Source organism: Aedes aegypti, chromosome 1 (genome assembly GCF_002204515.2).
Source record: "Aedes aegypti strain LVP_AGWG chromosome 1, AaegL5.0 Primary Assembly, whole genome shotgun sequence".
Classification (NCBI taxonomy): domain Eukaryota; kingdom Metazoa; phylum Arthropoda; class Insecta; order Diptera; family Culicidae; genus Aedes; species Aedes aegypti.
Genome location: NC_035107.1, coordinates 88,039,230 through 88,063,082, shown reverse-complemented (window position 1 = coordinate 88,063,082; position 23,853 = coordinate 88,039,230).

Here is a 23,853-nt window from a genome sequence, read left to right as displayed (position 1 = left end):
ACACGATATACGAATGCAAAAATGGCAACATTGGCAAAGGAAGCTCCCAGTTAATGACTGTGAAAGTGCTCATAAGAACACTAAGCTGAGAAGCAGGCTCTGTCCCAGTGAGGACGTTTTTCCAAAGAAGAAGAAGAAGCTGCTAATAGAGGGGTTAACGAGAATTTTAACCTTGGGCTAGTTCATCTTGAGACCAACAGCTTTACTTTCCATCCGAAGAAAGACGTCACTTTAACTTTTGCGTCATAAGAGAATATCTCGGGTATACGATTCGCAAATCCTCGGCGTGATAGGCATGGGATACTACACCAGACCCGTTTCCTAAATCGCGAAGTTCTAAATGTTTGAGACAGTTTGTTTAATTAAATTTCGAGCTTTTAAGCTTTTATCTGAGCTGTTCGAACGATCTCTGTTGATTTTTTTTTTAGTTTATTCAAACAAACTACTCCCAAAACATGTGTTAGATTTCGAGCGCTTTCAGCCCAATCTCTCCTAAGTGTAGCGTACTATTTAAGTTCTACCCGTTCGTGGTATTAGATCATAAAAAGTTTAAAAATTTACATGGATTGTCATATTTTCCCATGCCAAACTATTGCTCAACAATGACACAGACTAAATTGAAGTCCACCTGCCATGTCGTAAAACTGATTCAAATCGCTAAACATTCCAACCGTTAAAATCCGAAAGTGCAATACATCATGATTTCACAATGACAAATTACCGAACAAAGCGAAAACTGTTCACTGTGTGTTCCCTTCTGGTCCTAAACCAACAAAAGTCCGGCTGCTATTTGTACCTCGGAAATTACTACCTCATTCAACCTTTCTTATTAATTTTCTGGTTTCGAATGTCGCTTTTTCCCTAGGCTCCACAGCTCTCCACCCGGCGCATACTAATGAGTGATAAATCATATCGAAGACTGTCGAGGAAATTTCTAGCTACGGGCCTGCGGAACGGTATGGCCAGCTCCAGCTACCATGGGAACCTGGTTGGCAACGGTGATCGGCCGGTAAATGTACCTTGCTCCACAATCGCACACACACACTCATAGAAACTCACGACGTACACTTCTCGAAGAGTGATTTATGCTGACCAAAGCGAAGCGCAATATTTTATGATTAGAAGCAAGATTATTGGATTAGTCTCCGCATTCCGCACGCCACCGGGCGGCGAACCATCGTCACAAGAGAAGAGTGGGACGCAGGTAAGGTAATGATCTGATTGTTTTCCGATGTATCGATTCATAATGTAGAAACGGTCGGGGAGACAGCTCTTGGTCCGTTTAGGAGCAGGACATTGATCATCGTGAGATGGGGACCGAGCTTTAGGATCGGAGATAGCCTTTGCTGCGCCTGGTGAGCGACTGTTCGAAGTGAAATTAATGATAATTAATGCGTAATCAAGTTCTACTATTTCAGAGCCCTGGACGGACGGAGTGCTCTGGGTTCAAATGCTGCCGGTTTTCTCCTGTGTCTTTCTGACGAGCAGAAAGACCGACGGGGATTGTGTCCTTATTGGGAAGATAAATGGACGCCGCTGTTGAGCAGCGGTAGGCTGAGTTTTGCAAGCTACGTTTGTGTGACACACGCAGACGAATCTGACTGTCGGCCAAACCGCGACTTCACCAGGAAAGCATGGGATTATCTGTCATCAATAACGGAATAGCGCTCAGCTTGGGCAAAATCGGCTTTCAATAAATGGATCGGTTTGCGTGGGAGCCAACTGGTGCCACTAGACTATACGGTGAGGAGTGATTATTGGAAATTAATCTGATTTGTAGAAGTGTGACCGAGAAATTGAAGTTAGTTTATGCGTGTTATTGGGGTTTATTGCGAGTGATTAGAATCCTCAGTATGAGAAAAGATGATCAAATAATTCGCAGTTTCTGATTAACCGCGAGTAGAAAACTGCACCTAAGATCAATCAGTTTTTAAAAATTGGACATTTACTTTGCCTAGTTTTAGGCTATTCCAGCCTAAAGAACCCTAATGTTGTAATGCTTTGACGTTTATATGTACAGTACTCCACATTTATGGATCAACTAAGGGTCATTTTTCAGAAAAAAAAACATGATTAAAAACATGGAGACGCTGTATAAAACAAAATTACCTCACAGGCACTGCAGAAAATAGTTTTTTTTTAGTACACCTCAAATTGGGTTACATACATGGCCTGATTCGCTACTCACCACATGGTAACGCAGATGCGCTAGTGTCTATGCACGAAAAATCGCTAAAAGGTAACGCGAAAAATATTTGTGTGCACTGAAAATATCTCTTCGTATTTTATCCAAAATCTATTTCGTTAAACAATATTTCGTACATATTACGCTATTTTCATTCACCGTACGAATTATTTGTACCGTAATCCGGGGTATCATTGATCAGCGGGGTAACATTGATCGGAATGACTCATCTCGTAATAAGTTGGTATCATCATTTATTGGTGAAACATTTCCAAAGCATGAATGTTGCTTCTCTTTCTTATATTGATGAGCTATTAAAAATTAGGGTTTTTGCAAAAAATGCGTTAATTTTATGCGTAAATTTGTCAAATTTGTGAAACAATGAATTCAATGGTTAAGGATTACACTACCGAAGATTCATGTCTCACATAAGTTCTGGAAGCGATATGAGCAAGGAAACTGCGGTTCTCACTAAAAATGGTATCGCCAAAAACGATTCCGCTGTCAAAACTTTTATAAGTGTGTTTCAATTAGGCAACATTAACGAATTACTGTTAACAATGTCAGTTATCGCTCAGCTTCTGAGACGCGAAGACGTTTTTACGACTGCGCTCCTCATTAGTCAGGCCTATTTTTTCTGATCGTTTATCGATATCACGTAGTGCCGCGTCGCGTGTGTGGTGATTACGCGATGAGGCGAGAAAACACCTTCCGCATCGATTACTCGAGCTTCCCCGTGAAGCCGGCTTTCGAAAAGGTGCACGGCTTTTGCCGCACAGTTCTCGGCCTGAAGAAGGAAGATGTGTTAAGACTACAGTGCAGTAGAGGCGAACAATGTGCATTCGTCAAGGTCAGCGACCTGACGCTTGCACAGAAAATAGTGGACGAACATAACGACCGACACGAAGTGGAGTTAGATGGGAAGAAGCACAAGCTTCGATTAACCATCGAAGATGGAAGTGTTGAGGTGAAGGTCCATGCCCTCCCCGAAAACGTGACGAAAGAGAAGATCGTGGAGTTCTTGCGTGCGTTCGGTGAAGTGATCTCAATGCACGAACTAACGTGGGGAGAGGGCTACGAGTTCGCCGGCGTACCACTCAGCATATGGTCGGCCCGTATGCTATTAAACCGAAACACCGACTCGTGGGTCACCATTGATGGGCAGCCGGCGTACGTGGTGTACAAGGGGCAGCTGATATCATGCAAGCACTGCAAAGAGCAGGCACATTCTGGCATATCTTGTGTCCAGAACAAAAAACTTCTGGTGCAGAAGAGCTACGCCAACGTAGCAAAGCAGAGTGGCAACCGTCCGCCACCGAAAAACTCGTCCGGTGTGAAACCACCGAGAACAAAACCGGTAGGTCCTACCGCGCCATCACTCACCTCGTCGGCTGCTTTTCCCGAGCTGCCGAAGCCTTCGAGTCGGACCGAACAGTCTGCCCAGGTGACGAAAGCAAAAAGTCAATCCGGCAAGATTGACTTAACGGTGTCCCCCAGCCCGCAACACCAACGCGCGCACGGTTCGTCGTCGTCTCACCGATCGACTCAACAAGCCACCGAAGCTACCCAACCCAATGTTGCTGTGGTGGACTTGTTCAAAAAGCCGATCCATGCGCTGCGATCGCATAGCAAGAATGGCAACGGCAACTCGGTCTCGTCGGCATCTACGAGCAACAGGCGAAGCAGAGGCCGACCACCAGGCAAAAAGCCACGCCGAGAAGACGATGACGACGAGCAGGATGAGGATTCCCAATCGTAATGGCTCTCACATCCTATAATATCGCGTCCATCAACATCGGCACCATCACCAATCCCACGAAAATAGCAGCGCTGCGCACCTTCATCAACAGCCAAAGTCTCGATATTGTGTGTCTGCAAGAAGTGGAAAACGACCAGCTCTCCTTGCCTGGCTTCGTCGTATACACGAATGTAGACCACACGAGAAGAGGAACAGCTGTTGCTCTGAAGGAACACATTCAGGTCTCTCACATCGAGAAAAGCCTGGACAGCCGCCTAATCGCTCTGCGAGTGCATGATACCACGATCTGTAACCTCTACGCTCCCTCCGGCTCTGCTCAGCGCGCAGCACGGGAGGATTTCTTCAACGGAACTCTCGCCTACTATCTGCGCTACCCCACTCAGCATGTCATCCTCGCTGGCGATTTTAATTGCGTGCTTCGAGCATGCGACTCGTCCAGCCCCAATACCAGCCCTGCACTCAAAACTGCTGTGCAGCAGCTGCAGCTCCACGATATGTGGGAAAAGTTGCGCCACCGGGATGCCGGTTTTACGTACGTTTGCCGGAACGCACAATCGCGCCTCGACCGCATTTATGTGAGCAGCGGTTTGCGGGAGTACTTGCGTACCGCGCATACGCATGTCTGCTCATTCACGGACCATAAAGCGCTGACACTCCGTCTTTGCCTCCCCCAGCTAGGACATGAGCCCGGCCGTGGTTTCTGGTCCCTTCGACCGCATCTTCTCACCGATGAGAACGTTGCCGAGTTCCAAACACAGTGGCAATATTGGGCTCGGCAGCGCAGAAATTACGGCTCATGGATCGAGTGGTGGATTTCGTACGCTAAGCCAAAAATAAAAACCTTTTTCAAGCGTAAATCGCGTATCGTCGTTGACGAATTTCACGACGCCCATCGGCGTCTATATGCGGAGCTCCGGCTAGCGTACGACGGGTACTACCAGCATCCCGAAATGTTACCCACCATCAATCGATTGAAAGGCGAAATGTTGGCGCTTCAACGCAACTTTTCGCACATGTTTATGCGAATGAACGAGACGCACGTGGCGGGAGTACCCGTCTCGATATTTCAGTTGGGGGAGAGACGAAGGAGAAGGACCGTCATCACCCAGTTGCGAACGGAGGAGAATGAGACCGATGCCGAGCCAGCAGCGATCGAAGCGAATCTGCTAAACTTCTTCTCGCGTCTCTACACGGAGGAAGCAACAGCAGAAAACAACAACGATGACGGGTTTACATGCGAGCGTGTGATCCCACCCGATGATCCCATCAATCAAGCCTGCATGGACGAGATCACCACTTCAGAAATCCTCTCTGCCATCCGAGCGAGTGCCCCACGGCGTTCCCCCGGCAATGATGGTATCCCACGGGAATTTTATTTACGTCTCTTCGACGTGATTCATCGCGAACTCAATCTCCTGCTCAACGAAGCACTAGCAGGCAACCTTCCCCCTGCTTTTGTGGAGGGCATCATCGTGCTGGCGAAGAAGAAGGGAGGGGAGAATACGGCCCGGTCGTATCGACCTATCTCGCTCCTCAACAGCGACTACAAACTCCTCTCGCGCATTCTCAAAACCAGGCTAGAATGTGTCATGCGAGCTCACCACGTGCTGAGCGACGGGCAGAAATGCTCTAACTCGGAGCGTAACATTTTTCAGGCCACTCTTGCTCTGAAAGATCGGATTGCGAGTCTCCGTCACCACCGGCGCGCCGGCAAGCTTATTAGCTTTGATTTGGAGAACGCATTCGATCGGGTCCGGCACTCATTCCTGTTCGGCACCATGTGCTCGCTCGGCTTTAGTCGGGATCTCGTCTCTCTTCTCACGCGCATTGCCAGTCGATCCACCTCTCGGCTGCTCATCAACGGGCGTCTCTCACGTCCGTTCGAAATCCAACGTTCGGTCCGGCAGGGTGACTCGTTGTCCATGCATCTCTTCGTTCGCTACCTCCACCCCCTGGTGTGTAGGCTCGAACAAGCATGTGGCAACGATTTGTTGGTTGCGTATGCCGACGATATCAGCGTCATCGTGACGTCAGCCCCACAGATAGAGCTGATGAATGAAATATTTATCCGGTTCGAGGCTGTTGCCGGCGCGCGGTTGAATCTGCGCAAAACAGTGGCGATCGATGTCGGGTTTTGCGAAGGTAATTCAATCAACACCCAATGGCTACAGACAGCTCATGTAGTCAAAATTTTGGGTATTACCTTCGCAAACTCGATACGCTTGATGACCACTCTAAATTGGAATGCGCTGGTGGGGAAGTTTGCGCAACAAATGTGGCTGCAATCGATACGCATGCTGACCCTGCATCAGAAAGTCATCATGTTGAATACGTTCGGCACCAGCAAGCTGTGGTACGTTTCGTCGGTGTTGCCACCACTAGGAGTGCATACGGCGAAAATCACTTCAACGATGGGTACGTTCCTGTGGAGAGGAGTGCCCGCCCGCGTCCCGATGATGCAGCTTGCGCGCAGCAAGGAACATGGGGGATTAAACCTTCATTTGCCTGCGTTGAAGGCGAAATCACTCGCCATCAACCGTCATCTCAAAGAGATCGATTCCATTCCCTATTATAAATCCCTTCTTTTCCACGATAATCCCCGCCCTGCAATCTCAATAGATAATCCCGACCTGAAAATAATCCTCTCAAACTACTCCCAAATTCCACCCCCTATCCAAGAAAACCCCTCCGCCGATCTCATCCACCGGCATTTCGTCTCCCAAACGGACATGCCCAAGGTGGAACGAAGTCATCCGACGATCGACTGGCCACGTGCGTGGCGAAATATCAGCGACAACAAGCTCTTCTCGGCGGAGCGTTCAAAGCTCTACCTGTTGGTGAACGAGAAGTGGGAGCACCGAAAACTGCTGTCCATGATGCGGAGAGCAGACGACGAGTTTTGCACTCATTGCGGTGGCCCAACGATTGAAACGCTCCAGCATAAATTCAGTGACTATGCTCGTGTCGGCCCGGCATGGACGGTCCTACAGCAGAGGCTAGCAGTGCTGATGAATGGATGGAGGCGACCTTCATTTGAAGACCTGATGAGACCGGCGTTCCCGGGTGTAAGAAGAGAAACAAGAGTCAAGATGCTAGAAGTTTTTGCTAAGTACATCACCTTTGTTAATGATGTTAACGGAAGAATCGATGTAAACGAACTAAACTTTCATCTAGATCTGTGATTTTTAAATGTAAATAATTGTTACCGTGAACTACTTAACTGACTAAATAAAACCAAATTTTACAAAAAAAAAAAACAATGTAGAATTCGCTTAGGAAATTGCCTGCCTTTAGGCGTATTCCACTGTTCGAGGTGTTTTTAATTTTAAAATAACTCAAAAAATAAATGAGATGTAAGCGTTTGGACATCATATTCGGATTCAGGGGCCATGATTTAAGTAAGTTACGGCATTTTCAATATTACCGAACGTTGTTTACATGGATGATCAATGTTACCCCATATCAGCTTAATGAAAAAGTCACATAAAACATTTTTATAAACATGCTTAAATCTTTAATAAAACAAAATACAGTTTATAGCTACGAGCTATGGGTGGCAGTACTTGTTTTGAAAATATAAAATTCAAAACATTTGCATTTTTGAATTAAATATTTAAAAAAACATCCTAAAAACTGATCAATGTTACCCCGGATTACGGTACATGACAGAATTTCGCGATTAAATTAATTTATGAAATATTCGGTTAATGCATATATGATATGAGTTTTCGATATTTTTGCATTTGCTTCTCATTTACGCTACTTGCACTGGATGAGAATTCTCGAATACATATTCAAACAGTCGTATCAGATATCAGAAGGCCGGCTCCAAAGGCACGTTCCCCACCAGTTGGGAGATTTGTGCCATCGCCATATTTGACCCAAGTAACACCGAAAACATTAGGGGCCCAGATAGCCGTAGCGGTAAACGCGCAGTTATTCAGCAAGACCAAGATGAGGGTCGTGGGTTCGATTCCCACCGGTCGAGGATCTTTTCGGGTTGGAAATTTTCTCGACTTCCCAGGGCATAGAGTATCTTCGTACCTGCCACACGATATACACATGCAAAAATGGTCAATTGGCATAGAAAGCTCTCAGTTAATAACTGTGGAAGTGCTCATAAGAACACTAAGCTGAGAAGCAGGCTCTGTCCCAGTTGGGACGTAACGCCAGAAAGAAGAAGAACACCGAAAACATCTTCTCTGATACCAGATAGCAGATTTTGTCATATAAGAGTTATAATAGTGAATACCATGACATCTTGTGTTATAAAACAGTTATAAAATAGCACCCAGAAAACAAATCATTTCAAAACGGTTAATTAAACTTTATGAATCGGAGGTCATAAATTTAAGCTGAAATAATGTGTTTTTAACGTTTTTTATACAAGATTCAAACATCGATTAAAATGTCGAAACTGATAAATCTTGTGTGCCATTTTCCAGAAGCAGAATAGTCTAAAACGCCATATTCATGCCCTCTGGAGAAAAATCAACCGGAACCGAAATGCACCGAAATCGCTAAGCGATGGTTCTTGGAAGTCGGTTACTTTTCATAATGACAAAAAAAAACAACTGGTTTGAAAATATAAACACTTCAGTCGTCGCGCTGCTGTATTTTGTACAACACCGCTGAAAAAACCTCGCTTTTTGTTCACAACAGCAGCGTGGTGGTTCTGACGGTGCCAAACCGCGCGACGACTGGAAGGTTAACGGTAAGAATGTGAAAAAATCGCAGAAACTGCTGAAAAAAATAACAGCTTTCGAGCCATAAGCGTCGGAACATAAGTGGTCACACAAATCACCTCAAATAGGCATTTTTTCAAGCTGAACACAAATTCTTCCAATTTCGTTTGTCTCTTCTTCTAGGATTCCATATTTTAGCCACAAACTTCACGAATTTCGCTATATTTGATTTGACAAATGAACAAAAAAAGGTGCCAATTTCTGACGGCTTTTTTGCACCGTGATTTGCACATCACATAATCCGGAGCGTTACCTGTACAAGGGACACCTGAAATCACCTGTCACTGAAATCAACATAATATCAAATTGCTCTGGTAGCAAAAAGCACAGGTTCCTAATGATGATCTTTCACGAGCATCTATTGAAATAAACAGCTCTTTTCCCCTGTGTTGGCTGCATTAATTGTAGTCGAATACGCTTCCAAACCGATGAATAAAAACCAGCTACCGCACGAGTTTTTTTCCGTAAACATTACTGCAAATTTTACAATGTTTACATTTGTAAACCGATGTTTGACGTTTGACGGATAAAAATCGATTCACTAAGAAAGAAGCTATATAAAAGTTGTTGGGGTGTCATTATTATTATCGAACGAACAATAAAATAAATTCTCAAAGAGAATGTTGAAAAGATGATCTCAAGATGTATTATAAACGTTATTATAAGTTTATCAAAAATGCTTAGTTAAGATGCTCTGAGGATGTTATTCCAACGTAATTTCAGCTTATTTCAGAATCAAAACAAAACCATTTCACATTTTGCCAAATAAATAATCTAGATTACAGTACCGGTTGAAAATTTGAATCACCTTAACTCGAATTAATTGAAGCCGCATGTCGATGATATTAACCAGATAATTTTGTTAGAAATCTGGGTTCAATTCAGTGAATTAAGCAATCATGACAAGATATGCAAAAAAATAAGTAACAGTTTGGAGTGTGACTGATATGATCAAAGTAATATTAAAGTTGAATAAAATAATTGAACAGTTCGAACATTTTCGGACGGTGCTGTAAGATTGATTAACAGTCTGCCATATTATATTTTCGTTAGAATTTGAAGCAAATTCATGAAAACAACACAATTTGGGTGGATTTGTATTATATTTAAGGATTATCAAAATGGCCCATGAATTATTGAAGAGTAAAATTGAAAGTTTCACCATAAATTTTGAATCGCATATTAAACTTTCCAAGTATCGATGAACATAATCCACTTTCGTTAATCTTCATTTCAGTGATAATAAAGAATCATAGATATGATAACTTGAAAAATATTTTTTCAGGTTGGAATAGCCATGTATATTATAACGGAAAATTTGTTTTGATTTTGCTGTTAGTTCATTCGTTTTATATATATCTTGACGTTGGACATTCTAATGAGATAGTGTGTAATACAAATGTGTTTTTCAAGCTATATAGCTTACAAATAATGTCACAACAACCAAAACATTTGCCAGTATTATAAATAACAATCTTGTATCATATATACGTTATTTACACTTTCAAATATGTCAATTACAACACATGAACTATGTCGCGCTATACTCTTGATTTGTGAGTGTTTAGTACTGAAAAATAACATAATTAGAACAAATGATCACCGCAACTTAATTTTGCATCTTTATTATGTTGGGGGTTTGTTTATAAATCGTCGATTGCATGTGATTTTAACTAGTTGTCAGATCTATAAGATGTTATATAAGCCGCCATTTTTTGCGCTGTTTAAGCTTTACAAGTGTTAGATATGAAGTAAATATTACTAGAAGAATACAACAGAATATGTTAAAAACTTGAATTATCTACTCATATATAACTAGCTGTGTTACTTGGGGAGCCTATTTCATCATCTACCCGATGGGAGAGAAAAGGGAAGGGAAAGATGGGAGGAAATAGGAGTGGGGTCCCTTGAAGAGGGAAGATCGCATAAGCGAAATGAGAGCCTGTAGCTCCTTACCACAATGGGTTCGAACAGCGCCCTAAAAAGGGCATTGCAAAACGCATGAGCGTAAAGAGAGCCTATAGCTCATTACCACAGCGGGTTAAGAATAACAGAATGTGCTGAAGATTCAGGCTTCTGAATTCATTTTCACTTAATAAGTGTTTACCAAGTAATTGGAATCGCATTTGCGAAAAGACTGGACAGTTACATATCAGGTGATACGAAGTTCCATAATCGGAGTCACAACTATCACACACAAATGATTCAGCACGCTGAATATTTGCCATGTGATAGTTGAGTCGGCAGTGGCCTGTCAACGCTCTGACCAAGAGACTGCAATTCTGCTTTGACAGATTTGTTAAATACTTTGCCACCCTTGGAGATGGCTCAGTAATGTACAATTTTGTTTGACGACATGACTCCAAACTATTCCAATATTGCTTGTGCTGAGTTGCCGCCCAAGAGTTTATCTGAAGCTACACCCAGCACTTCGAAATTGGAATAGCCGGCTCGGGGCCAATGAAGTCATGCGATGCTCCATCGCGAGCTAGCTCATCAGCCAATTCATTTCCAGCGATGGAAGAATGGCCAGGTACCCATACAAGGTTTACAGAGTTGACTGAATTCAGTTCCTCAATTTGAGTTCGACATGCGATAACAAGCTTCGACCTTAAGTTGGCCGAAGCGAGAGCTTTTATAGCAGCCTGACTATCTGAACAGAAGTATATGACTTTACCCATTACGCGCTGTTGAAGTGCTGATTGCACTCCACACATAAGAGTGCAGTTTCTACCAAGTGAGTAAAACTGATTCAGCCTTAGATCACGAGAATATACTCCTGCAGCAGCTCTACCTTCAAGAAGGGAGCTATCAGTGTAACATACTATATTGTTTGACATACTTCTTTCCAAATAGCCAGACGTCCACTCTTCCCGTGAAGGGAATTGTGTGGTAAATGTCCTGTAAGGAAAGTGACAAGCAATTGTGAGATCACTTGGAGCAAGGACAATTTTGTCCCAATTCACCAAAAGTGGAAACAACGAAGTGTGTAGATCTAAGATTCACTGGATTTTTCTACAGTAGATCCAGTACCCATAAACGGTAAGAGCAAGAAAGTGCTTCTTGTTTAAGATATACGTGTAGTGGCGTAACGTCGAAAATGGCCTCAAGCGCTGCTGTGGGAGTTGTAGAGAACGCACCAGACATCGCCATCAAGCACATCCTTTGGAGATGGTCCAATTTTGATTGGATTGTTCTCACTTCGCCCTTTTGCCACCACACAAGGCATCCATATGCTAATATTGGTCGAACAACTGTTGTGTAAATCCATTTGATATATTTGGGTTTGAGGCCCCAAGTTTTACCAAAGGTTCGCCGGCATTGACCGAAGGCCATGCAAGCTTTTTTGACTCTGAAATCAATGTGAGGTGTCCGTGAAAGTTTGGAATCTAGAATAACTCCGACATACTTTACTTGATCAGTCACATTAATCTCAGTGCCAAAAAGACGTAAAGGTCGAATTTCATCGCGGTTTCGTCTTTCCGTAAAAAGAACAATAGATGTTTAATTCGGGTTAACCGAAAGGCCATATTGGAGACACCAACTCTCGACTACCTGAAGAGCACATTGCATCAGGTCGAATAGGGTGCTTATGCACATACCAACTATCAGAGCTAGATAGTCGTCGGCAAATCCATAAGTTGGAAAACCGCAATTATTGAGTTGCCTCAATAGCGTATCTGCTACGAGATTCCACAAAAGTGGTGACAAGACTCCCCCTTGGAGGCATCCGCAAACACTCAATTTTCGAAATGTTGCTTGACGCAATGTCGAGAAGAGATGTCGGTTTTTGAGCATTTGATGAATCCAATTGGTAATCATTTTAGGTAGCTCATGGTTTCGTGCGGCTTCCAATATGGCATCGAAAGACACATTATCAAAGGCACCCTCAATATCCAAGAAAACACCCAAGCAGGATTGCTTCTGAGCGAATGCTTTCTCGATATCGTATGCAACTTTGTGTAAAAGAGTCACAGTGGACTTTCTAGATTGGTAAGCATGTTGATTCACATGAAGAGGCATGTTTGCCAAATAAACATCACGGATGTGATGATCGATAATGCGTTCCAGACATTTCAGAAGAAAAGAGGTCAGACTGATTGGTCTAAAACTCTTCGCTTCTTCATACGACGCACGTCCTCCTTTCCGGATAAACTTTACAGTAATATCACGCCAGGATCTGGTAGCAAAACTGCTTACAAGTAGCTGTTTCAAAACATGTTTGATAAACTCAAATCCCTTTTGGAGCAGAACAGGATAAATCCCATCCGCTCCTGGAGATTTGAAAGGAGCAAAACTATTAAGTGCCCATTGAATCGATTCAGTAGAAACGATACTGCGTGCCAAGGCCAGAGACTCGTAACTACATGAAAAGACATTTGGTTCAACCGTAGATGCTATGTCCACACATTCGGGGAAGTGTGTATTGAATAAACATTCTAAAACTTCTTCATCGGAAGAAGTAAAGACACCATTAGGTAAGCGAATTTCGTTCACTAGTAAATGCTTAGATTTTGCAAGGATTTTGTTCAGCCAACTGACTTCACTCAAACTGGAAACATTTGTACAAAGGTTTTTCCAGCCGGATCGTTCAGCAGAACGAAGAGCCTTCTTGTAAGCCTTGCGAGCCGACTTGAACGATCCTGCTGAACGGCGTCTGTTCCAACTTCTTCTACATTGTTTCCTGAGTCTAGTTAGATCAGGAATTCCACCATGGGGTCCCTCTTGTAGTCTGTACAGACCGCAGAGGACATGCTTTTTCAAAAGCTTCCATAATGTAGAATGCTGTAGTATCAACGGCATCATCCAGATCACTTGGATTTTCAATGGACGGAGAATATCCATGAAATTTGGTCGCAACCAATTCAATATAGAGTTCCCAGTTTGTTGAGCGGGGATTTCTAAAACGCAAAGTCTGCGCAGTTACATTTGAATGTTCAAAGAAGATGTAGCGATGATCAGATAATGATTCCTCATCTGATACATGCCAATTCGTCAACTCGTGACTGATTCTATTCGAGCAGAGCGTTATGTCTAACACTTCTTCTCTATTAGAAACCATGAAGGTTGAGCGATTGCCTGTGTTAAGCAATCCAAGGTCTGTACTACTTAAGTATTCCATCAGACTGGAGCCTCTCAAATTGATATCTGAGCTGCCCCAGATGATGTGATGAGCATTGGCATCACTGCCCACAATCAGCGGAAGGCCTTTTGTTACGCAGTGTACGACAACTCTTTTGAAGTCATCCGTTGGGGATGGTTCATCATGTGGTAAATATACCGAACAATAGACGTATTTCCTGTTGAGGTCACCAACAGAAACATCGATTGTGACAGCACATACATCTCTGGTTGTTAACTCACAAATGAGTGAAGCAACGATTGCTTTATTTACGAGCACGCATGCGTGGGGCATGGAGCGCGAGTTTGCCATTTCAAGTTTGCTGAAAGTAGCAAAAACTGGGTCCACAAGGTTACCTAGATAGAAGTTCCCTCTACGAAAGTAGGGTTCTTGAACTAGCGCCACTTGGGCTGCACCATTTTGCATGAGTCTGCAAAGATTGATCGTTGCTGTTCTTTTATGCTGAAGATTTATCTGAGCTAACCTAACCGTAGCCACTACCCAAACTAGGCAGGATTAAGCTTTTTGCAATCTCAGCACGAAAAAGACCAGCAACGAAAAAACCAGATCGGTATCTATTTAAAGTCGCCAAGGGCGAAAGAGCACAGAGTACACTGTGTAAAACGCATAATGCGAATCCATAAAGGTGATAATTAAAATTAAATGTCAACATATTCATAATCCCACCCTTATTAAGCCTCAGGATAGAGACTGAAGAAGGGCAGCCGATTATCTCGAAGAAACACAAGGTCACCTGCACCATTGCTCCGGTTAGCACAGGAAGGACTCAATACTGTGGAGGGCGCCCTGGTACCCCACAGGCTCCGTTAGCAGATAGGTTTTATTTAGACCCCCCTAGCCATTCATTCCTAGGCACGGTACGCATCACACCATAAATTAGGGGTCACCTGTAAGGTGGACTTTTACCACCGGAACAGGCAGTCCGTAGTGTTGATTCTTAGCCAGTTGAAACAACCGCTACCGACACTACGCGGCTATCTAGGCTGCTCGAGAAAAGGAGGTTAATATTGATGATTAACTCCTGACGTGCCCAAGCAGCCAGTATAAATTCGTAGATATGCGTTTTCGATATTTGTGCTTTTGTTTCTCATTTACGCTACTCGCACTGGATGAGAATTCTCGAATACATATTCAAACAGTCGTAGGTCGAAAGTGCAATCAAACTTAAATTCCACTCTGAACCAACTTGATCATCACTTTTATTACGTTTAAGTTTCAGAATTACAAAGTAACCATAAATCAAAACAAAACAATACTTGAGTCAATTTTACATTGTAAAGTGATCCAGAAAACAGATTTACGCGGAAAGATGCATTTAGAGATTTGGGATGCAAACAGTCTTTTACAACGTTATTTGTGTTTGTTAAGCCCTTAGTTTGATGTTATTCAAAATGGGGTGGTCCACATTATCATAGAATTAAAAAAGACAACTTTCTTATTTGTAGGAATTATGGTATACACGCTTCAGCAAAATCATCAACCATTCAATTCAATTCAAAGAAAATCAACAAAAAAAACGATTTATAGATAACAGGTTCTCTGTCTCCAGTGTTTTTAATTCTAATATATCATCAAAGTAGTCTATGAACCAATTTTAGAAATTTTAAAAGTACTTAAATTTGGTGAATGAAGGAACTCGGTATATCTTTTCGTTCAAGTGTTGTAGTTTTTTTCTCGCAAAAACACGTCTACTCTGATTGGAGCAAATAAACAAAATATAATTTGACGGCATTCAAAAGACGAAATGACTTTCTTTATTATATGAAAAAGATGTGTCATTTCTCTACTTTCAATTAAATGCCACGATGTATCATTTTGTCAATAGTTTTTTTGCTGATAGATAGGAGACAGCTCACTGACTGTTGTCATGTTTTCTTGCGTTCTTTGACTTATTTCTATAATTCTTGGGTTGTGCACAATGGTCAGATGAACTTATTTTGGTCAAAATCATATTTGCTTCTTATTGTTCACTACGAAAAAGGATATGAATATAAACACATCAAATCAGTTTGCCAACACACAATTATGTTAAGCTATTCAACTTTTTAAAATGTGAAACTATCGAAAAACACAAACAAATTTTAAATACATTTACTTGAATTTTGATGGATTTACAGGCTCTGCCCTTTATTGTGCGGTTTTTCAGTGACAGTTGGTAACAGGTTCCTTTGACTTTTGGGAGCTCGTAATCTAAGCAAGCTGTCTTCTTTCTCTCAGTTTTTTTGTTGGGAAAATGAAAGAAAATCTGAACTGAACGCGTGCTGCTTACACGTAAAGGAAAAATGGCAAAATGTAGATTTACAGTCGACTCTCATCATCTCGATGTTTTTCCATATGCCGATAATTTTTCAGTTCCTTCATTCTGCATACATTTTCACTCTCCATATCTCGATATCCTCCTCATCTCGATATCTCCCTATCTCGATGTGATTTTCATTCTTGATTTCCTCTCCGTATGTCGATATGCCCATTATCAAAAGTAACTAGCCTAGATTTTAGGGATTCAAAGCATTTTATTAAGATGAAACGAAGTCTGTTTGTTTTTAATTTTACTGGTAACGGAGTAAATTCCTTAGCCGAGTGGTTAAAGTCTGTGGCTTCAAAGCAAAGCTTTGCTGAAGGTGTCTGGGATCGATTCCCGGTCGGTCCAGGATCTTTAGGTAATGAAAATTTCCTTAACTTCCCTGGGCATAGAGTATAATCGTACCTGACACCCGATATACGAATGCGGAAATGGCTACTTTGGCAAAGAAAGCTCTCAGTTAATAACTTTGGGAGGGCTCATAAGAACACTAAGCTGAGAAGCAGGCTTTGTCCCAGTGGGGACGTAATGCCAAGAAGAAAAAGAATAAGAAGGAGTGATTTTCAATCTAGCATTCATCAAAACATTTGTTCTATGTCTCGATCTATCCCTACCTCGATGGTCCCTTTGATATAGAGATGTTGAGAGTCGACTGTAATTTAAAATAAATTAAGAAAAAAAAATCGTTTTATTTCCTCCAATCATTTGTTTTTTTTTTTTCTCCAAACCATGGGAAAGTAATCTACGTAAATTTGAAAAAGTAATCGAGAATTGTTTAGTATTACGAAACTGATCGTTTGCTCCACGAAATCATTCGTTGTTTTCTGCAACGAAATGTTTCGTAGAATGAACTAATGTTTGCTGACGTCACACTGCAACTTCCAGCGGGAAGAAAACTTTTCTGCGGGCCGTATTTACAATTCTCAAGCCGGAAATAATCAACCACTATCTGGAGAAGTTATCGCAAGGCCAATTCAAGCTCAGAAGGCCCGGTATTGGTGGCACCCACAGTTCTCGTTTCATTCCTCTGAAGTAGAGAAGGCTGGTGTTTTCATTTTTATGTTCTAGGTATCGAAATACCTAGATCGAAGCGCAAGTAAAAAAAATACAAAAAGCATTGTACAGTGCCTCAAACTCACATTTGTACAGGGAACGGGTTTCACATCAAGTTGGTAGAAAGCTATCAAAAGATATATTGACTTCGAAATACTTCATCAATGATAAACCTTTATTATCGAAAAAGTATTTTAAATTCGTTCTATCATTTGATCAGTATATACCAACTTGATGTAAAAACAGTGCCTTGTACGCGTATTAATTTGAATCACTGTATTCCTCACAGAAAATCGTATGTTTTGTGAGATGCACGAATCCATTTCGTCGAATACACTAAAACGCTAGCTCTTTGCTGAGTTCTTCCAAAGCGTATTCGAAATCACTGAATCACCAGCACCGCAGCAATATGTCGACCAGCTACCAAGCTTCAACATTCATCTACCTCAGCCAGAATTCAGTCTTGACATTGTTTACAGAGCGATGATAGGTCGACGCATCGAAGGGCCATGGTCCAGATCGTCTTTCACCGGTTTTAATCAACAATTGTGCAGCATATTTAGCCACTCCTATCATGTTTTTTTTTTTTTTTTTTAAATCTTTATTAGAGTGTATTTTAACGCACGAGGGCTAGTTCTACACTTAAACTCCTATCATGTGTATTTTCAACCGTTCATCCATCACACCAATATTCAAGTCCGGAAATCTGCATAGTATAGACAACTATCGACCAATCTCGATCCTGAATTGCTTGTCCGAGGTTTTCGAAAGACTGCTGCACGACATGTTGTGTATTAATCGTTCCATAAAAAAATATAAAATTTCCATAAAAAATGCAAAATTTGCCAGTAAAGAAACAAAAGTAAAATCAACAGAAAAGTTAAAAATTTACATAAAAAAATAAAGAAGTGTATAGAAAAAACAAAATTTTCCATAAATAAAAAAAAAATTGAGCAATAAATAGATTCAAAAGTGCAATAGAATCGGCAATAATCTCAATAAAAAATATTGAATTTTACATTTAAAAACCTCAAAATGTCCCTATTTTCTTCACAAAAAGCAAGAAATAATTATAAATTTTCCACAAAAAAAGCCAAAATTTGCAATAAATAAATAATAATTCGCCCACAATAAATCAAAAATTTCCATTCAAAAAATCAAAAAGAGCAATAGCAGTAAATGCAAAGTTTCAATAAACAAACCCAACTGAGCATTTTAAAATTACAATCAATACATGAAAATGTTGTAGAAAATTCCAATATTTAAGTAAAACTTTCCATAAAAATAACGTTATTTTCCAATAATGAGTAATAATATGTGTAATGGATTTCATAAATTTTTAGTCAAACTGAAGCATTGTTTTCACAATTGGAGCTAATTAGTCGTCGTATGTAGATGTAGTAATTGCATTTTAGAGTTCAATAATTAATTACGTAAGAATTTAGGGGAGGGGAGAGCGGGGAGATTGGCCGGGTTTGAAAAAATATTTCTTGCCATATAGAAAAAAATAATGTTTCATACAAAAAATCATACATGGAGGGGAGGCGAGGTTTCGAAAAATCACAAAAAAATGTTTTTTTTTTTTTTTTTTTTTTTTTTTTTTTTTTTTTTTTTTTTTTTTTTTTTTATTTCTTTATTAGTATCATTCAAACATTACATTCATTATTTCTTATATCTAGGTGTTCTGTGTTATTAGACAACACTATCATCCTAATTTGGTAACACAAATCTAAGATTTTATTAACATTTTGTTAACAACATATTACATTTCATTTGCCGTAGCAGTTCAGATTTTTTACAGGTGAGTTGATTTCACCTGCTTATAAGAGAAAAGAAAACGTTTTTAATATACTTAACCTAACTTAACCTAAACATATAACGCATTAATCGTGGCAATAGAAGATTGTAACGATTTTTGCCTGAAATTATTGATTATTTTATTTGACATTTGTTCCAATGTTTCAACATTGGATATCCTATGTAATTCATTGGTACTATACCAGGGAGGAAGCCTCAAAATCATTTTCAAAATTTTATTTTGAATTCTCTGCAGCGCTTTCTTCCTGGTATTACAACAGCTAGTCCATATTGGTACAGCATACAACATGGCTGGCCTGAAAATTTGTTTGAATATCAAAAGCTTGTTCTTAAGACAAAGTTTTGATTTTCTATTAATAAGGGGATAGAGACATTTTACATATTTGTTACATTTGGCTTGAATGCCCTCAATGTGATTTTTGAAAGTTAAATTCTTATCTAGCATGAGTCCTAGATACTTAACTTCATCTGACCAATTTATTGGAACCCCTCTCATCGTGACAACATGTCTACTTGAAGGTTTCAAATAAAGAGCTTTTGATTTATGTGGGAATATTATTAGTTGAGTTTTGGAAGCATTAGGAGAAATCTTCCATTTTTGCAAGTATGAAGAAAAAATATCCAAACTTTTTTGCAATCGACTACAGATGACACGCAGGCTTCGTCCTTTGGCGGAGAGGCCTGTGTCATCCGCAAACAAAGATTTTTGACATCCCTGAGGTAACTCAGGTAAGTCAGATGTGAAAATATTGTATAATATTGGTCCCAAAATGCTGCCTTGGGGAACACCAGCTCTTACAGGAAGTCTTTCAGATCTGGAGTTCTGATAATTAACCTGAAGTGTACGATTTGACAGATAACTTTGAATTATTCTAACAATGTATGTTGGAAAATTAAAGTTTTTCAATTTTACAATCAAACCTTTATGCCAAACACTGTCGAATGCTTTTTCTACGTCTAGAAGAGCAAGACCAGTAGAGTAGCCTTCAGATTTGTTGGAACGAATCAAATTTGTTACACGTAAAAGTTGATGAGTGGTCGAATGTCCATGGCGGAATCCGAACTGTTCATTGGCAAAAATTGAATTTTCGTTGATGTGGGCCATCATTCTGTTCAAAATAACCTTTTCAAAAAGTTTACTGATGGAGGAAAGCAAACTGATTGGACGATAGCTAGAAGCTTCTGCAGGATTTTTGTCTGGTTTTAAAATTGGAACAACCTTAGCATTTTTCCATTTGTCAGGAAAATATGCTAATTGAAAACATTTGTTAAATATATCAACTAAAAATGATAAGCTACTTTCTGGAAGTTTCTTGATGAGGATGTAGAAAATTCCATCATCGCCAGGAGCTTTCATATTTTTGAATTTTTTAATAATAGTTCTCACTTCTTCCAAATCAGTCTCCCATGCATTTTCGAAAACGTTCTCTTGATTGAGAATATTTTCGAACTCCTGAGTAACTTCATTTTCAATTGGACTAGTAAGTCCTAAATTAAAATTGTGTGCACTTTCAAACTGCATAGCAAGTTTTTGAGCTTTTTCGCAATTAGTTAGTAATAATTTGTTTTCCTCTTTCAATGCCGGTATAGGCTTCTGAGGTTTTTTCAAGATTTTAGATAATTTCCAAAAGGGCTTAGAGCCGGGGTCCAATTGAGAAATTTTATTTTCAAAATTTTTGTTTCTTAAATCTGCAAAACGTTTCTTGATTTCTTTCTGCAAATCCTGCCATATAATTTTCATAGCAGGATCACGAGTGCGTTGAAATTGCCTTCTCCTCACGTTTTTAAGACGGATCAAGAGTTTAAGATCATCGTCTATAATCACGGATTCAAATTTCACTTCACATTTTGGAATTGCAATGTTCCTGGCTTCAACAATGGAATTTGTTAAAGTTTCAAGAGCATTGTCAATATCAATTTTAGTTTCTAAAGAAATGTTAACATCAAGATTAGAGTCAACATACGTTTCATATATATTCCAGTCGGCTCGTAAATAATTGAAAGTGGAGCTGATAGGATTGAGAATCGCTTCATGCGATATTTGAAATGTAACAGGGACATGATCAGAATCAAAATCAGCATGAGTAACTAATTGGCTACAAAGATGACTAGAGTCGGTTAAGACCAAGTCAATCGTAGATGGATTTCTAGAAGAGGAAAAACATGTAGGGCTATCAGGGTATTGAATTGAGAAATATCCTGAAGAGCACTCATCAAATAAAATTCTGCCGTTGGAATTACTTTGAGAATTATTCCATGACCGATGTTTGGCATTAAAGTCACCAATGACAAAAAATTTTGACTTATTGCGAGTCAATTTTCGCAAGTCAGTTTGAAGCCAATTAACTTGCTGTCCAGAGCATTGAAAAGGCAAATAGGCAGCTATGAAAGTATATTTACCAAACTGTGTTTCAACAGAAACACCTAAAGTTTCAAAAACTTTAGTTTCAAATGACGAAAACAGTTGATGTTTTATACGCCTATGAATGATGATTGCAACTCCCCCACATGCCCCATCAAGTCGATCATTACGATAAACAAAAAAGTTAGGATCTTTTTTAAGTTTGGATCCAGGTTTTAAATAAGTTTCGGTAATAACTGCTATATGCACGTTATTAGCTGTAAGAAAATTAAACAGCTCGTCCTCTTTACCATTCAGAGAACGAGCATTCCAATTTAAAATATTTAAATTATTATTTGGATCCATTAGAAAAACGTAATCCAATAACAATTTGATTTGTAAATTTTACACCTACTTGGACTGCTTCAGTCATAGTGGTGGCTTTGAACATTGCATCAATCATTAGATTCAATTGTTCAGTTAGAAAGTTAAAATCAGAGGCAGACATATCATCTGATGATTTCCCATTGGAATTTTCGGTAGACGAAGAAGCGGGGTAGGAGTTACCTGTGGCGGTAGGGTTTTTTCCATTTGATTTGAAACAAGTAGAATGGGTACTCATGGAACGAACAGGGGAAGAGTTCAAATTAACTGCTACGATATCGGCAAAGGATTTACCGTGGGTAGATACATTCGAAATTGAAAGATTCGAACGGCTACCCGACGGATTAAAATTTGTTTGTGAATGAGCATGATTCCTAATCAAGCGATCGTTAACTGAAAAATGAGCATTGTTCGATACTCTATCAGGCAAATTCCGGAAACGACCGTTATCGTAACGGATATTATCCTTCATCTGCTTGGCACGAGCCTCAACGACTCTTTTGCGTGAAATGCATTCCCAAAAGTTAGCTTTGTGAGGGCCCTTGCAATTGGCGCATTGAAACTTTCTGGTATCTTCTTTCACAGGACAGTCGTCCTTAGCGTGAGAAGAACCTCCGCAAATCATGCATTTAGCATCCATGCGACAATTTTTTGTACCATGACCCCACTTTTGGCACCGACGGCACTGAGTGGGGTTCTGGTAATTTCCTCCAGGTTTCTGGAAATGTTCCCACGTCACACGGACATCGAACATAAGTTTAGCTTTTTCTAAAGCTTTAATATTATTTAGTTCTTTTTTGTTAAAGTGAACTAAATAATATTCTTGAGAAAGCCCTTTCCGAACAATGCCAGATTGGGTTCTCTTTTTCATAATGATTACTTGGACTGGGGAAAATCCAAGTAAATCATTTATTCCATTTTTGATCTCTTCAGGTGACTTATAGTCACTTGAGAGACCTTTCAAGACGACTTTGAACAAACGTTCAGTTTTGTCGTCATAAGTAAAAAATTTGTGCTTCTTCTCTTCAAGATATCTGAGAAGAAGTTCGCGATCTTTAAGAGTTTCCGGCAAAACGCGACAGTCTCCTTTCTTTGCGATTTGGAAGGAAACCTTGATTCCCCTAATGGAGTTCAAGATCTCCTGCCTAAATCCCCCAAATTCGGAACAACTGACCACGATAGGCGGCACTCTTTGCTTCCTCACTTGAATCAAAGAGCCTGGGCTAGAGGCTGCTTCGATTTGGTGTTCGGAAAATTTGTCTAGAGCATCGAACTGATTGCTCATTTCGATACATTATTCATTTCACCCTTGGAAGAAAGTTCGCATTCCGGGGAAACGTCCTTTCTTCCATTCTTGCCACGTGTAGTGACAATTTTAAACCCACTTTTTTGGAAGGAAGTAGTGAATTCAGAGATTCATCCTTCCTTTTGTTTGTTGTTGATACCATGTTTAGTTAATAAACGAAAGAAGACGTGACCTTCGAGAGGTTTTTTCCCTAGACGGTGTCCAAGAAGGATTACCACCGCTAGCTTTCGCCAACGGGTCCAACGAAAAATCGAAGGCACGGGTCCAAACAAGGATCGTAAAGGGATCAATAGTAGAAAAAATAGTACTGAAAAGTACTGTTTAAGTAGCACTGAAAAGTACCGTTTTTAATTTTAGCACTGAAAAGTACTGTTTGTGTAGCACTGAAAAGTACTGTTTTATTGCTTTAGGTAGTTTTTAAGAAAACTTCCAAGAGCAGAGAGAATTCGTGTACGCACAGCACGAAGGTACGATGCGCACTGGGGAAAAAATGTTTTTTAATACACCCCATCGTTAGGCGCTACAATTTTAATTATTTCGGCAAAGTTGAAATGAAACATGGAACATGGAATATCTAATCTTCCAATATTAGGAACACTTCTGTCACTGCTTGGGTTATGTCCAACTACATTGATGGTAGAAGCTTATGCTCTCATGCCCCACCAGCCAGGGAACTGGTGTTTACAAACTAAGCATCATTTGTGGCAACACTGTATGCGGCATGATGGGACTTTTCCGAGCGCGCTAAGTGTTGTTAGACCAGTGTTGAAGTGGGTGATGAGGTACAAAAGTAGCGTTACAGCATGCTTAACCATAC